This window comes from Phyllobates terribilis, unplaced genomic scaffold (assembly GCF_046119375.1).
Source record: "Phyllobates terribilis strain yellow unplaced genomic scaffold, ASM4611937v1 Scaffold_11__3_contigs__length_659146591, whole genome shotgun sequence".
In the NCBI taxonomy this organism is placed as follows: Eukaryota; Metazoa; Chordata; class Amphibia; order Anura; family Dendrobatidae; genus Phyllobates; species Phyllobates terribilis.
Window position 1 is genome coordinate 443,434,397 of NW_027362771.1, and position 18,130 is coordinate 443,452,526.

General features: G+C 38.1%; 2 long non-coding RNA genes across 2 annotated transcripts in view; one reads left to right on the forward strand and one right to left on the reverse strand.

Moving 5' to 3' along the window:
* The window catches only part of LOC141165236 (uncharacterized), a 155,786-nt gene extending 150,937 nt beyond the window's left edge, over positions 1-4,849 (forward strand). Inside the window, exon 3 of the long non-coding RNA XR_012251105.1 lies at positions 4,093-4,849. This is a non-coding gene — a long non-coding RNA (uncharacterized lncRNA). The remainder of the gene's footprint in view (positions 1-4,092) is intronic.
* Positions 1-13,032, reverse strand: part of LOC141165235 (uncharacterized) — a 154,342-nt gene extending 141,310 nt beyond the window's left edge. The window contains exons 1-2 of the long non-coding RNA XR_012251104.1: positions 12,338-13,032; positions 8,617-8,726 (exon numbers count right to left, since the gene is read on the reverse strand). This is a non-coding gene — a long non-coding RNA (uncharacterized lncRNA). The remainder of the gene's footprint in view (positions 1-8,616; positions 8,727-12,337) is intronic.
* Between the last annotated feature and the right edge of the window lie 5,098 nt (positions 13,033-18,130).

The window sequence follows — 18,130 nt, forward strand, 5'->3', positions numbered from 1 at the left end:
TTTTCTAATCATGAACAACGCCTTTAAACTCTAAATAGTTGAGTGGATTTGCTTTTTTCTAAAAGATCGATGTCAGAGTGTTGTAGATAACGGTGTGCATTCTGAAGTGGGACTGGAAACAAGTGGTGATCACAGAGTTCTTTTCTTGGCCATATTCTTTTTATTATATTTAAAATTGATATAGGAGACAGTGTGGTAGGTGAGGATTGCCTGTGTACTAATGACACAAAAGAGAATAATGGGCTTCAAGGTGTAAAATGATTTTGTTACTGAGACTAAATAAATAAAAGAAAAATCAGAAAACTGAAGTTTAATGTTTACTTGAACTAATCATTTGAGAACTGTATTGGCCATGCTGAACTTCAGAAGAGAAGAAGTATTTGGGGGCGCTGATTTCTGCCAGCTTTAAAATGAGTCAAAAGAGAGGTCAGGTAGTAGGGAAAACATAGACCATTAGACCATTGTATTTTTTACACCAGGTTTTCCATGCTGGCTATTTATAATACATTTAGATGAGTTTTATGCTTTTATGTACTTAGTTTATTGCTGTTTATTCAGTGTTCGATCTATTTTTGGGTGAGCTGCTTATAATCATACGTCTGCCATATGCACTTTTGGATTATTCTACTTTAGCCTTATTTGAACAGTTTTAGTACCTTGTTTTTATTACTTGATATTTTTGTAATTATGGGGGTATTTATGTATTTAGTCACAGCTGACTGATTTTTTTCTGGGGGGTAAACAGCTTTCTGTGTTTACAGTTTGTAGGGCCGCAAAATTTAGGAGCCCATCTGTATCTCTTACGTCTTTGAATTGTATTTAATATTGTAATAAGAGTAAAAGTTTTCCTTTTATGACAAAATGGCCTTTGTATCCTTTTGGTTTGTAGGTGCTATAGTAGAATGCTTGGCTGCATTGATAGAATGGAGGCAATGAAACGCGCGTCGAGGTGCTTTCTGAGCACTATCATAATCAATGCTAAAGGTAGCTACGATTTTTGCTAACTATATTTCTGTTGCTTGTGTTGTAGGGGTCCTATCTTATTACATTTGGATACACATAAATGGCTGTTACATGAGCAAACATCGTTTATACTTGAGCAATACCTAAAACACTATAATATATCTTTCAGGGTTTCTTTTTCTTGTTATATGTGATGGCTGCTCCAGATTCACCCATCTCTATATAATAAATATAAATGCAACATTTAATTTTATATATATATATATATATATATATATATATATATATATATATATATATATATATATATATGGAACCATTATATAATGGTATGTTATATTCATAATGGCCTTATGTAGTCATTGCCCATGTTAGTCATATCCTTTTGCCACATGTTTTAGGTCCTACTTCATTTCTCCAAGTTATATATATTTGGTGACAGCATGTTCAAACTCTAACTGTACTTTGGGGATCCACTAATAATACATTCCAATTACTACATTATTCAGTGATCTCCAGGACAATATGATAGCATTGTTTTGGATTAATTACGTGTGTGTGTGTGTGCGCGTGTGATTTTAGGTGTTGTATATTTTGTGCCCATCCTTCATAATATTTTTTTCATGTTTATGTCTTTATTTAGTCTTTTTTCATATTTGAATTTATGTTTAATATCTATGAATATTTTTTTTTCAATAAATATATGATACATTTCTACTGATCATGCATGGTCCTCTAGGTCACTTTAGGTTTTATTCATAATTGAGGGGATCTAATTTAATTGTCGAGAAGTGCCTTTTTTTTCTGTGTTTACAGTTTGTAGGGCGGCGAAATTTAGGAGCCCATCTTTCTCTCTTACTACTTTGAATTGTATTTAATATTTTAATAGGAATAAACATTTTCTTTTTATGACAAAATGGCCTTTGTATCCTACTATGGTAGGATGCTTGGCTGCATAGATAGAATTATCATCAGTAAAATAGGAAGATTGTGATCCTAGTATATAGCGCTGTACTAAGACCACATCTGGAATAGTTCTGGAGATCTCGCCTACAAAATGGCTGAATGGTTCTAAAGACAATCTACAAAAATGATGGAAGGTATTAAACACAAAATATGAAACACAAAAAAACTTAATTTGTATGGCCTTGAGGTAAGAAAGGAAAGAGGAGACATAATAAAAATATTAAAAGTTTAATAGGAAATTTAACAAATTGTGCGCCCTCTTTAAATAATGGAGAACAAGTCGAAATTTACCAGGGAGATCATCAGAAGTTAAGGCAGAAAATATTATATTACTGAAAGAGTAGGACATTCTTCAAACACACTTACAATAGATGTGCTTGGAAAATCAATAGCAAGAGAATTGAATCATGCCTTAGATAAATCTATCCTAGGATCTAAATGAAAGGGAAGATCATATAAAGGCAGACCAGATAGACCAAGTGTTTTCAGCCATCAATGTTCTACATTTCATTTGGTTTTGCCATACAAAAGTCATTAGAAGACTAAACTTCTCAATAAACGTAATTGGTACAGGAGCAATTATGAAAATGATCCTTTTTTTATATTTCTAATTGACTTCGTATGGATAACACAAATTACATTTCTACAGAAATATTCAGACAAATTCAACAAAAATTCTCTACCATTGTTTAATTTGATCTTAAAAAAAAGAACCTGTGATAGGTAATGGGCAAAGTATATTGAGGGCAAATTAGCATGAGATAGAGTTTTTGTTCATTTATACAATTTCCTGCCAAGTAAGATTTTGAAAATATAGTTCTAGCTAATTCCATTAATTGAAATGGTATTAATCTAATTATCTCTACTTAATTAGTTCTAATTTTCCTTGTCATAAAACTTCATAAGTACCAAAAAAAAATTATGCTTGACGTACACTGTAATGTCGGCTTCCAGAAATACAATTTTAATAGTAAATAAAATATGCACGGCTTTTTATAATGGAGGGGACGGCGTATATCACCGCACTTCCACTTCAAGAACACTTACAATTTAGAATGAATAATAAAATTGGCAGAAATTATAGTGAATTAAAGCTTTTCTATAAATCTGACATAAAAAAAAAAAATGTGCCCTGCGGCTGAAGGACGATAACGGCCATTTCTTGCATGTCAGATAATGATTCCTAATTACATAATATAAGTCCATAAGTGTTATTGCTGGCTGCAATCTCCGTTGTCTCGCTGCAGGTCCGCTCCACTAATACTGCTGCGCAGTGATTGCAGGGGTTATGAAACAATTTACCGATCTGTAGCAATCAGGGGGGAGATACTACTATGTGACATCATGCTGATTCCTGTTTACTGTTCATTAAGAAGCTGACATTTCTGATAATAATGCCAAATAAATAAATAAATGTAAAAAACTATCTATTTGATATGGATATCTATAGAAACTGTCTAAAATGGGACAATAAAACTGCTAGTACTATAGAATAATTTGATTTTACTTGACACGACCGGTGATCAGTGTTTTCTATTTCTATTCGAAAAATCACTTACATTTATATCATGACCCCAACTTATTATTTCCATCATTGGGTGGGGTGAAAAAAAAAATGACCCCATCTATGGCCAGCACTACTGCCCAATACAAAATATTCTACAGTGAGCTCGTTGACCATTTTTCATAATTTTTCGTTGAGTGGAAAGCAGAGTGAAATATATTCATCAGGCTAATTTTCCGGCAGGGCTAAGTGTATCCTGGAGTTAAGTGTCTTATTCAGGGGGTTCACAATGCCGTAGGCAGGAGGGGCCATAATTCCAACATTTTTGTGAAAAGGCACAGCGACATCAATCACCAATTTTGCCCATTTCTTATCAGTCGCTGGTTCTTGACAGGGATTCATACTTTCTTCTCCAAGTTATTATTTAAGTTTAAATGATCTAAAATTGTTTGCACCAGGCCATTGTGTTCCTGCCTGCCGCTGCTTGCTTTTAGTTTTATGTCTAGTTTAGTAGCAATAGGCATTTTGTTAATATGTAGTTACCTACTGGTAAACTGCGGGCGCAACATCTGTGCTGTAGTAAACAAACTATTCTCTGTGCCGTGGAAGCGACAAAAGAGAGCGAGACATATAATACAACTGTGGGGTTTGCTTGACAGGTGCACGGAGCTGACTCCGCATGGAACGCAATCAAGACACAATGACCAAAATCTTGTATCTTTTAAATGGAACACTTCAAAGCAAATCTGAAGTCCGCAAGCTCCCAGAAATAGTGCCGCCACATCAGGCTGAGAACATGACTAACTCTGAACCTTGCACAAAAGCAGCACATAGCTGTGAGCTTGATGTGGTGGTGCCGAATCTAGCAAATGTTTTATACAGGTGCATTTATGTTGTTATCCCCCAGACTGATCAAGAAGGAGTGGAATATCAGCTACAAAGAGTTAAATGGTATCATCAAGTCATCTACGTCTTACTATATATAATTATTGTATTTTCTATTGGCAGGTTACTCTGTAAGGCATCTTTAAAGGCAGGAATACAATTTTTTCTGATATTTACTTACCTCTATTCTAAGATCACGCTTACCCTTACTTTATGTTAGATGCAAGTATTGAATGTACTACCAGCTTTAAAAAGCAGAGAGGAAAAAGAGACGCTGCAATAACAAAAAAGGATGAGGGTTTTTTTTAATTAACAGTCCATATGTATTTACTAATATTTCTTAATCTGTTTTGAGGGTATGATATATACATATGTAATCATTGGTGTAGCAAAAAAAGCTGATACCTGGAACATGAGTGCACTAGTAATATAGGAATCATATGTCCTACACAACATATGTATATTTAAATCCAGAAAAACACGGCTTGAGAAAGGCTCGATAGAGAGGCTGAAACGTAGGTAGCGTTGGTAAGTAGAGGATCCTTACTTTTTCACTATCTTCGGACGTGCTGCCTCCTCTTTTGAATTTATATTAATATATATGTGTATATATATATATATATATATATATATATATATATATATATATATATATATATATATATATAATATATATATATATATACACAATATATATATATATATTGTATATATATATTTATATATATATATATATGTAATACTGGGTAGGATATATATATTTAATACTGGGCAGGATATATGATTTCTACATCAGCTTTTTTTGCTACAGCAATGTCTTTCCCAAGTCTGCTGTCATTGTGGCAGCTCGCTGAGTAACTGAGTTGTCACATTAGATTCTGTAAAATCACAGATGACGTTAAGATGCCAAATGACAAAATCAGCCCTCCTACATCTGACAAGTTATCAGAAACTAAACTACATGATATCTAAACATTGTTATGTGAAAACAATCCAACATTAATAAGGGTTACTACCAGTAATTATCACATTTAGAGATCTACTCCAGACCTTAACAGCCAATAGGGAATGTTTTCTCATGATCAATGCTGTTTCAGACAAGTAAAGACTAATTTGATTTTTTGGTTATAATGACATTATGACTAATTTGATGTTTGGTTAATTATTAATAATTTGGTCAATCAATTGGACATTATGACTAATTTGATATTTTGTTAATTGTTAATCATTGAATTAATAAATTGGACATTGTTTTGGTTAATATGACATTACTTCTTTTCTTAATAGTCACAATTTTCCAATTGTATCTGATATTCATGGGTAGTTTTGTTCTGTACATTGGGACCATATCAAAAAACTGTGGGAGGTGGTTCTAGGTGAGGTCCAATCAGCAAGCGTTTACTTCCATGTTGTTTTAAAATGTATTGTTTAATTGAGGCAGATCAGCTAATAGTTACTATAATGTGAAATACATTTCCTTTACAAAATCTATTCGCTTTTAATATTAACCAGATGCAGAATGTTGTTTACAGTCATTGATTTCTTTTAATAATTGTTTATATAGATGTAACGAAAAAAACATGACATAAAATTAAAAAAAATATAGATAATTTGATCTGAAAGTCAATGTATTAATGCCTTAGTAGATGTGGCAGAGATTTCTTCTTTTTGCTCTTTGGAACTGCATTGCTTTTGGAGGGAGGTATTGAAAATAGATCACTTAACTGGAAGAGTCATGTGAATACACAAGTATATCCCACTGTGCCAAATAAAATGAGTGCAACAATACTTTCATGTTTTCTTCTTCCAAGACTGAATGAATCTTTTGTATGGCATTGTGCTGTCAACAATAGATAACCACTATCACATGCATGTAGATCCAGGTGACATGGGTTACATTGGTGTGACAAAGGAGAAGAACCAAGTGTTATCTGAATACTGTAGTGCAAAACATATGTGCCACTTCTATTAGCAGAATATGCTAAATATGTCTGAATCCAATTCTCAGTGGTGGAACAATTATGAGTAACAATTACAAGTGACATGAATGTGCACAACTATTACTTATATATTTATTTTACCTGATTTTCATAAAAAAGAGAATTAGCATTTTAACAAAAACTATTCATTCAAGTAGGGCTCATCAAAACAAGCACATTTGCATCACAATAAGTACCTGGCAATAAGAATATATGCAGATATATTATAATGAGTGGAAGGAGTCATTCCATGTATTTCTTTCAGGGTTGTTTATGATCAGTGTTACAAACAGATACAAATTGTTATTATTTTAAACTCTCCAATATTATAGATGTGACCTTTAGAGAGATTGTCCTCCCAGCCTATATAATAGTTGTAGCATGGCTGTGCTTCGACCAGGGCGAAGATAAGGTTGGCTACCCAAACCCTGTATCTACATGCCCTGCCCAAGTCTTAGTGGATCATTGAAGACCCATTTTCTTGATTCCTGGGAACAAGCCTTCCCTGCCCCCACCTCTGATAAAGATTACAAGTCTAGCTAAGTAGTTGCAACAAGCTACATGTGAATTGTATTGTTTTATTGTTAAAGATGAGAATGGTAATATATACGAAAATCATAAAACAACCAAGATCTGGATAGTTGTAGAAATTGGACATTTGTATTTCACTGATATATGAAAGTTGTATGTACTGTAGTAAAATCCGCTGAGAATGTGTGCAACTGTAATAATAGTAGTAGTAGTTTAATCTACCGTACTGCCTGAATTTGATCTTGTGTATGAAGAATACTCCATTTTGTGCTCTTCTTCTGGTTATACAGTATATGTGTACTAAAATTCTTAATAAAAAAGATCATATATAATTAAAAAATCTTTAATTTAAACTATATTTATATGATATAAACTTTATATATATGATCAACTATTTAAAATGTTCCCAATATTTACCAATTTAACATTAACCATTGACAATTATGTATTGAACCCAACAGTACCAGTATTAAAATTTTGTAACATATCTCTATGCATTTTAATTAATATCAATAGGGAGCAAAACCAGCCAAATATTGCGCACCATATTCCATATATTGCATTCATAATCATTACAAATAACAGCTAAGAAAGGTGTGTAAGAAAAACATGGTTGGTGATGTTAAGATGTGATGGTGAAATCAGTTTTTTACATATCATATAGTTATTCTTCTGTCTGGTTTAGATTTATCAAACAAAGGAAAACAGAAATGTAATAGGACTTTTCTAAAGTTTAATAGAGGACATGTTGTATTGTATGAGATAGATAGATAGATAGATAGATAGATAGATAGATAGATATGTGGATAGATATTAGATAGATGATAGATGATAAATATTAGATAGATAGATAGATAGATATGCGATACATATTAGATATGAGATAGATAGATATGAGATATATATTAGATATGAGATAGATATTAGATATTAGATAGATGATAGATAGATATGAGATAGATATTAGATAGATATTACTTTGATGATAGATATTAGATAGATAGATAGATATTAGATAGATAGATAGATATGAGATAGATATTAGATATGAGATAGATATTAGATAGATAGATAGATATGAGATAGATATTAGATATGAGATATATATTAGATATTAGATAGATGATAGATAGATATGAGATAGATATTAGATAGATATTACATTGATGATAGATATTAGATAGATATTAGATAGATAGATATTAGATAGATATGAGATAGATATTAGATATGAGATATATATTAGATATTAGATAGATGATAGATATGAGATAGATATTAGATAGATATTACTTTGATGATAGATATTAGATAGATAGATAGATAGATATTAGATAGATAGATAGATAGATAGATATGAGATAGATATTAGATATGAGATAGATATTAGATAGATAGATAGATAGATATGAGATAGATATTAGATATGAGATATATATTAGATATTAGATAGATGATAGATAGATATGAGATAGATATTAGATAGATAGATAGATATGAGATAGATATTAGATAGATATTACATTGATGATAGATATTAGATAGATAGATATTAGATAGATATGAGATAGATATTAGATATGAGATAGATATTAGATATGAGATAGATAGATATGAGATATATATTAGATAGATGATAGATAGATATTAGATAGATATTACATTGATGATAGATATTAGATGGATAGATAGATAGATAGATAGAGTAGTAGTCAGATTTAGCATGTACACAAGAAGACAGAAATCGTTATTATGGATATTTTCATTAGCTGTAAAAAGAGCACAGACCTTACAAGTGTTTTCTCCAAAGAAAACAGGATGTCATTTCTTTTCTCTCATCTTTGTCCTGCTAGCTGTTTTTCTCATGGGCAGTGCCTTTGAGCTCAGCCTAGGAAAATCTGTAAAGGTAAAATGAATACACTGGTATGTTGAGTCACGTTGTAGTGTTCTGGGGATTTAAAAAAAAAATGAATCAATAATATAGACATGGCTTGAGCAGGAATATTAATATCTGAAGCCCCTTGAGTATTTCACGTTGTGATACAGTATTATACTAAATATATTAGTCACCAGAAAAAATGTTTCACCCATTAATTCTTCCATTAATCACAACATTTCTTACAATGCCTTTGTCTGTTATTTCCCGTTCTCTTTGCTCTCTTTCTAACCTCCCTTTTGCATGACCATATATGTATGTATTGTATATAAGGGGTGGGGTTGGCGCTATACACCCACCTTTTTTATAGGTGAAATTGGCATCAATGAGTTTTGCGGAATTTTGAGCTACTACAACCCAGCGAATTTCACACAGTGCAACATCTTGATGATGGACTGTTTAAAAGGTCGGATATCTTTGAAGATGGTCGGTCTCACAATTGTGGATTAAGAAATAAAAAAAATATTATTTATATGCTGTTTATGCACCATTTTCATAGCCAATAAAATACTTTCTCCCAATGCAAGTCTTTAACAAAGAAATTGTAAAAGGTAACATCTTCAATATTCCTTAAAACATGAAGCTAAAGCAAATTAAAAGAAACAATGTATGAAGCTGTTCTTTAGCCATGTCCAAAAATGAAGAATATGTAAGAATAGCACTTACTTACTAAAAAATATCTATAAAATTAAAATAATAATAGTAAAACGAGTCATTTACAGGTAAGAGTGTATTCATATCAGTGACAAGCAAGCAAATCTAAGACTTATTTTTAAGACTTAATTTTTTAATATTGTTTGGAATCAAAAGTCACCCACAATAAAAATATACAAAACTGTAACAAGTCCTAAAAATGGCGTACAGCCGGTATATAACGCCTTTTAAACTAAATGCTGGGAATATTGATTTAATAAATAAAATTAGTGTAGATTAATTCTATATGATTTGTATATAAATGCTAATATTTCAATATTTTAAGTCACAGCATTATTAACGTTATGAACATTTTATATCATTATAATTCGTCTTTAACAAAACTAGAAAATGCCTACCCAAAGACATCATTGAATTTTGAGGTGTAGGGTGTCTCAGTCAGGTAAGGCTGTATGTTGCTGTGATTATCATGTCTCTTACAATTATTCATAATGTTATAATATACACATCCAAAATCTTTTCACTGTCCACATTTATGGAAATATCCAAAACAACAAAGATACCAAACAAATCAATGATTCAATTTATATATTGATTCAAAATAAGTGTTAAAGAAAAGTAATCAAGTGTCTACTTGGGGTAGACATAGGCCTCATGAAACTAATTAGGATTATGAAAGTAGAACAAGAAATATTTGAAATATTTGAGACAAATTTCGAAGAGGCTCAACTGGCGGCCGCTGTCCAAAGGAGTGGTGCTGAACGTGCTCATATCAATATAACCTGGAGTCTTACAAGCCTGAGGCTTAAAATGTAAGTAATAGTGTATGATCCTAGTAACATGTATTACTAACACAGACATGTACTATCGCTAACATTACTTATATCGGATATGTAGGTGCAAAGCAGGGACACAACAGGAAAACATGAGATGAAAGAAAATAGCAGGAGGAAAGAGCTATTTGCTATGGTGGTTTTGTAGATTAGTTTATTTGAATTGAACTGAATGCGTATTAATTAGGGTGGTGCTGTCAGTCTCTTAATGAAAATCTCTGGTTACCATTCAAGCCAACAATACAAAGCCAGGCTAATCTAGCTGATCAATTATTAACCAGAATACATTGCTGGGAGATAGCTGGAAGATGAAAAGTTCACCATTTGTCAACAGAAAGCCCTGTCTATTCAACAGATGAATTTACACCATGGAGTATAATATATACATATATATATATATGCATATATATATATATATATATATATATACACATATACACACAGTATATATATAATGTCTCGTTTTATATAGTTAGGTAGGTAGATGGTAGAAAAAGAAAACAAAAATAATACAGATACTGTAGGTACAGTACATACAAAGATATAAAGTAGAATAATAGACACTGTAGATAGATTGTTAGATAGCATAAATACTATAGATAGATATATAGCTAGATAGATAAGGAATAGGACAGATAGATAGATAGATAGATAGATTAAATACTATAGATAGATGGATGGATGGATAGATATGATAGGGTTGTTTATATTCCATATAGATGTATAAGTTACACTCCCAAACTTATTTAGCACATGTACCCACTGTAACCATACATCTCTTATTGCCTACATGGTCTACGACTATGGATCTGTACAGAACATAAACCTGCTGTTGGATATATGAGGTTGTGTGTCTGGGTAAGATAACAAATGCATATACTATGTTAGTAGTCAATGTAATTGATATATAATGTAATTTTGTAGCAGGGATTCTTCCCCCCTTCCTTAGGTTGGAGGAGATCCAGAAATCCACACAGTCCAGTAATATTAAATTACAATACGATAATGAAATAAGGATTTCCTAAATCGTATTATCATCCAGGCATTCTGATCTGTTTATTTTCTATTAATACACATTTTGGAAAAGCACAACTAAAATGAGTAACACAAGTCCTGAAAGCCTTTTTGCAGCCTACACATAGTTTCATGAGATGCTAGCCACAATCCACAGCTTTATCTTTACTGTATATCACAGGTCTGTACTATGACTGAAAGGGAAAGCTGCAAATACACAAGCAGCGGATATCAATTACCTGCAACTATCTTCGTTCATAGTCAATAATGCTACACAGACAATGCATCAATTTACAACAGTGTGCAGAGTAGAATAAGTCAATTATTTGCTTAGGAGTGCATTGTGACAACTCTAGGAGTTCAAATATACCATCAGGTCAATGGAGAACCTCAGACTATAGTCTGTGTCATGACAAACTCAGCCCTAATGTGCAGAACAAGTTCAACACTGCTGCATCTATATAGGCAATATGATTTTTAGAGACCATTTTCAAAACACAATTGCATTTAATAAGAATACCATGTGTCTGTAACTAAAGTAAATCTACAGTATTATCTTCTATGGCAAAACAATTGATTTTCTGCACAAAACTTTGTATTTAGCGAGAATTCAACTGTTGCACATTCCAGGGTGTGAGCTGCTTAATTCAGTATAGACAGGCACATGTCCTGTATATATGCACAAGCATTACATTTCTCTCTATATGAGCTTTACTTATCTATATGTCACTGTTAGAAATTACAGGTATAGACAGGTATATCAATATGTGTGGGCACAGAAGTCATTATATCTTTCTCTTTCTTTCACTCACTCCCTTTCTCTTTCTTTGCCTCTTTCTTTTTCTTTCTCTCTCTTTCTTTTCTTTCTCATCAATTTTCTATCTAGTTATGCCTCTATAGCTATTTCTGATCTGATTATCATTGCTTTTTACTGCTTAGTATAGGAAAATACCATAACTGCAGCGCTCCATCCAGTGAAAAGGCAAGGTGTATCTTTATTCCATCAGACACATGTTTAGTACAAATATCTTGCTAGTAACATGGAAGGTTACTGTCTGATTTTGTGTCTTACCTTTTTTTCTTTCAAAGCTGTCTGTGTCCTTCTTTAAAGTTTTCACATGACTTCCGTACTCTTCCCAGCCGTAATCGTGCTCTATTGGCTGCTTTGTGCTTCTTTAAGAAAAAAAGAGGATTTCACTTGATACTCTTTAATAAAGAGGAGGCGCGGGAGGAACGTGCTTCTTCACTCAGGCAGTGCGAGCATGCTAACTTAAGATGCTTTTCCTGAAGGTAGTGCTAAGTGAGAAGCTTCTTGGCAACTGAGCTAGGGAAAAATATATTCCCCCATCTTTATATCAGCATCTGAGACAATAGCCAGGGCTAGTGTTGCAGCTGGAGGCTGTCTCTTTAAACCTCCAACCAAAAGGTGGCCTGTCACATCCATGGACATCCATGACGTCATCTGATAGAAGCATGAAAAAAAAAATCCCTTTTCAAAACAAAAGTCCCAGAGCGACCATGGCAACAGACTGCAAATGTCAGCGTATATCCATCAGGATGCTGCTAAGCAGCTTTGCCTTTGCCTCCCACATTGCAGGGAAACAGTGTAAATCTATTGCAATTAGCACTATTGCCAAGCATCATTTGCAACAGGAGAGGAAGTCATTGTGAGGGTGGCATAGGTTGGCACCAGCTGTATTAGCCATAATTTATCTTTGCATGCCACTCAGCTGTTCCTGTCGTCATCCTCTGGGCTTTAATCCTATGCACTTCCTTCTGTATGTTTAATGGCATTATGTGGGCTGCAGAAAGCACTCAGCAAGATGCAAATCCCTCCTTCAAAATTGCATTATCCACTGTAGATAAAAAGATAACGTAATTCTGCTAACACAGAATCGTCACTTTCTCACTGTTACAAAGCATTTAAAGATCCCCTGATCGAGAATATCAGTGTATTCTGGGGATGAAACAGTCATGGAAAGTTCCTTCATGGCAAGAGATAATATGAAAAATACCTAGTCCTAGCTTGTATAGCAACGTATATATATAAGAGGTCTGTATCCACCAGAGACATAACCACACCCCACTACACGATCATCCACACACAGATAAAATGGCATGAAAGGGAGCGCAGGACTACAATAGGCATAGAACTTACTGAGACACATCTGATGCCTTTCATTTGTAATAGAGAATAATAGTAAGAAAAGGAAGCAATGCAAAACCTCATTTATAGGATTACAGACATGCTTACAGTCATACCAATTAAATATTATACTTTTTATTGCAATGTTAATAATTTAAGTATTTCTCTAATTCTCCAATTGCTTTTATTTATTGGCATCTTCTAAATTTTATCTGGATAATTAACAGTTTATTAATATAGATTATGATGTTAGTGTAGATTATTATTTATTCTAAGTATGATTGGAATAGACAGGCAGACAGACAGGCAGAGAGACAGACAAACCGATCGATCGATCGATAGATAAAGAGATTAAAAAGGTAGGCAGCACTCCAACAGTTACCAATGGCATGGTGACGTTTCAGTTCAAATTAACCTTTTCTCAAGCGTCTTGAGAAAGGTTCATCTGAAACAAAACGTTGCCATGCCACATGGGCTAAATAAAGTCCTCTTGTTTTGGTAACTATTGGAGTGCTGCCTACCTTTTTTATATGTATATATTCCGGCAAAACCTGGATATTTTGTTTAGAAGGCATTTGCACCCATTTATCATGTGTTGAATGTGCTGTTCCATTTTCTATTTTTGAAAGATAGTTAGCTACAATAGATAGATATGTGGCACCCCAGGGGTCTGGTTGTCACAGTGATAGAGATATTACGTCTGAGAGCAGGTGGGAGGTCCTTTGGTCAGGGATCCTGTGCATGCCACACCTCCTGCCCAGCCTTGGGAGGGGAAGAACTTCCCCTGTATAAACCCGGGGCTGAGGCAGGGTTAGTGAGTCCAGGAAGAGTAGAGACAAGAGCAGCATAGGAAGCAGCAGAGTCACAAGGAGTCAGGGGCTGGCAGCTAAAGAGCTCGCCCTGACTAAGAAGATTCTTTACCGGACCCGGAGTCCGAGGCTGTGGGGACTAACTTCTACCCAGCAGCAGAATCCGTCAGGCAGGGGATTTCAGGTCCCCTGGCCCAGAAGCCCGAAGGCCCGGTCACACGCGTGGGACCAGCACCGCCATCGTGGAGCGGAAGCCATTAGAAGGCCCCGAGTCACCGGCCATACGGGTGAGCACCACACGGTACACTCAGGGACGTGGGCTACTTACATCAGCTTCTAGCAAGGTAGCCAGAAGAGTACAGTCAGCTTGGGAGGCCTACAACTACGCCTGGCCAGGGGAGATCCCATCTGCTCAAGGACTGACCAGGCCCCGTTCGCTAGCAAGTACTCCGGGAGGGTCTATCGTTGTTACCAGTAAAGACCCTGAACGCTACCATACCGTCTCTGAGTGGTTCCTGCTACCCCCATCATCCACGTCGGCTGCCCTGAGGCCATACCCCTCCCGTTGGGGGTTATACTATCACGCTGCACCATCCTTCCACCGGCCTCAGCGGTCTGCCCTGCAGCAGCAGCCCCCTGGCTGCATTCAACGGGTGGCGTAGTCATCAACCATTTTCTACCGCTAACAGACTGCCGTCCAGTTTGACTCCCTGGGCACGGACCGGGTCACCGCCACGAGACTACAACCCTAAACAGATCCGGCTCCGGGTAAGCTCCCGCGTGCGCAACGCAGCGCGACACAGGCCCAGGGGCGCGTCAACTTTGGCGTAGCCGGCAGGATCACGTGCCCGCAACCACCGGGTACTGCGTGCCTGAAAAGCAAAGACTGTTCAAACTTACCAGTGGTGAAGATTCCCGCCATCGGTGAAGATTCCCGCCATCCGGCGCCATCTTCAGCCTTCTTCCCGCCATCGGTGAAGTTTCCCGCCATCCGGCGCCATCTTCAGCCTTCTTCCCGCCATCCGTGGAGTTTTCCCGCCATTGGACGCCATCTTGAGGACGCCGCGCGGGAAGAAGAGGGGCGTGGACTCCGAAAGCGCGCGAGAACTGAAGCCCCGCCTCACGTCCGGACGTTGCGTAAGGTCCTGGAAGGAGCCCAGCAGACGCCGACGTCACAGGAGCGCGACGGAAGGTCCTCAACCCTGACGATCCACTGCGGAGCCGCGGCCTACGGAACAGGATCATCGCAAGGTAGGCCACGGTCCACTAGGGGGGAGGAAGATGTCGGATACGGAGGAGAGCTCCACTGCCTCAACCCCCGCCAGCGCTACCGCTGTTGCAGTTATGCCCTTCACCATGCCCTATATCCCGGGAGCAGCTTGGCTACCCCAGTACTCAGGGGAGTCACATACCCTGCATGACTTTAGAGAAAAGCTGGATAGCCTCTTCCAGGTGTACCCCCTCACAGAAGAGCAAAAAGTGAGCATCCTGGTGGCCCAGCTAACTGGGGCAGCCAAAAGGGAAGTAAAATCCTGGCCACCTGGGAGGAAGACTGTCGCAGGGATACTAACCCGGCTGAAGGACACCTTTGATACCCGCACCTCAGCCGAGATTAAACTTAGATTCTACGGGTGCAAGCAGCGAGCGCATGAGAGTATAAGGGACTATGCACTCAACCTACAAGAGGCCCTGAGGGCCATTAAGCAGACCGACCCTAATGGAGTGGGAAACGAGGACAGGCTGTTGACCGAACAATTTATAGAGGGTTTATATTGCAATGCCCACCGCACCCAGTTGCGGGCAATGGCCTTACAGGACCCTCATCTAGAATTTGCACAGTTCAAGGACAGAGCCATCCGGGTGCTCCGAGAACCGGCACCAGGTGGCGTTGTGACCCACAGACGCCCCACTACCACTTACTACCAGGAGGCGGCGCCCTTGTCAGCAGGGCCTGTGGGAGCTGATGCGCAGGCTTTGGACAATGACCCGGCTCCAGACCTACACCATCAGGTCCAAGAGCTAGCTAAAAGCGTTGCTGCGCTAACCCGAACTGTGCAGTCTTTACAGGTTTCCACTCCAGGGAAGATCCAGCTGGCATCCGGATCGGAGGACATCCCGTGGCGTCGACCAAGGAGGACCCCACCGGCCAGAGGAAGACCCAGTGACCGATACAGCGAGGACGGACGACCCATCTGCCGCCGCTGCAATCAACCCGGACATATGGAAAGGTACTGTTCTTTAAACGGGCACAACCTGGGGTAGAGGGCCAACCCCCAGGAAAAAGATCACCAGGCCCATCGAACTGGCGCGACAGATATGTGGGAGGACGTCCAGTCTTGCCTGTGGTACTGGATGGCATTCCCATGAGTGCCCTACTGGACACCGGGTCACAGGTCACCACCATCCCGTACGTGCTCTTCAAGCAGTACTGGAATGACTCGGATATTACCCGCTACCCTGACGACGACTTGAGTATCATCGCCAGCAATGGTCAGCCCGTGCCACAGATCGGATTTAAAGAGGTGACCATCAAAATTGGTAGAGTCGAACTGGCCGCACAGGGACTGATCATTGTAGATATTGACAAACATGAGAGTCACCCAAAAATAACTCTAGGAACTAATGTAATTGAAAATTGTCTTGCAGAGGTGATTTTCCTTTTACAGCAGGTTGCCAAGAATGCCAGCTCCGGCGAGCAGCGGGTGCTCCAGAAAGAGATCCGGGCACTGATGCAACGGCAACAAGTGGAACTCTCCGGCGGTGAGATTGGTAGCGTAAGAATGTGTGACCCTTTTCCTATTGCCATGCCCCCAAAAAGTGAAATGATGATTTGGTGCCGGGCAGCTATTGGTCTGAGAGGTAGAGATTACCAGGCAATGGTAGAACCAGTTTACTCAGACAGTAGGCCCACCATTTTGACAGCACGGGGGGTGGTCAATGTACGCCATGGGAGGGTGCCCATTCGCATAATAAATATCGGGGAGAGGGAAGTGTACCTGCCCCGGTATGCCACGCTAGCCAAATTATATACCACTAATCAAAATTCTATACAATCTGTGGAACCCTTGCCTCCATCTCACCCGGAGGAAGGTAACGGCTCTAAGAAAGACATGGAGGACTGGTGTCAGCAACTACATCTGGGTACTGACTCCACTCCCTCACACCAGAAACAAGGAGTCTATCGGGTGGTTCAAGAGTATGAGAGAGTGTTTAGTAAACACCCGTTAGACTTCGGGCGAGTCAAGGGGGTAGAACACCGCATCCCCACGGGAGATCATCCTCCCATAAAAGAGAGGTATCGACCCGTACCCCCTGCACATTACCAACACGCCAAGGGGATGCTTAGAGACATGAAGGAGGCTGGGGTAATCCGGGATAGCTGTAGCCCCTGGGCAGCCCCACTAGTTTTAGTCAAAAAGAAAGACAACACCATGAGGATGTGTGTAGATTACCGGAAAATCAACCGTATCACACACAAGGATGCGTACCCCTTACCAAGGATAGAGGAGTCATTGGCTGCTTTAAGATCTGCTAACTTCTTCTCTACCTTGGATCTCACTAGCGGGTACTGGCAGGTTCCTGTAGCAGAGGCGGACCGGGAGAAGACCGCATTCACCACCCCGATGGGACTTAGCGAGTTCACCTGCATGCCGTTCGGACTCTGCAACGCCCCAGGAACCTTCCAACGATTAATGGAGTGCTGTCTGGGCCACAGAAACTTCGAGACGGTCCTGTTGTACCTGGACGATGTCATCGTATACTGCAAAACTTATGAGGACCACCTGAAACACCTGGCGGAGGTGTTCGAAGCTCTGGCGAGTTACGGCCTAAAGGTGAAACCCTCCAAGTGTCACCTCCTGAAACCAAAGGTGCAATACCTGGGACACGTGGTGAGCGCTGACGGAGTGGC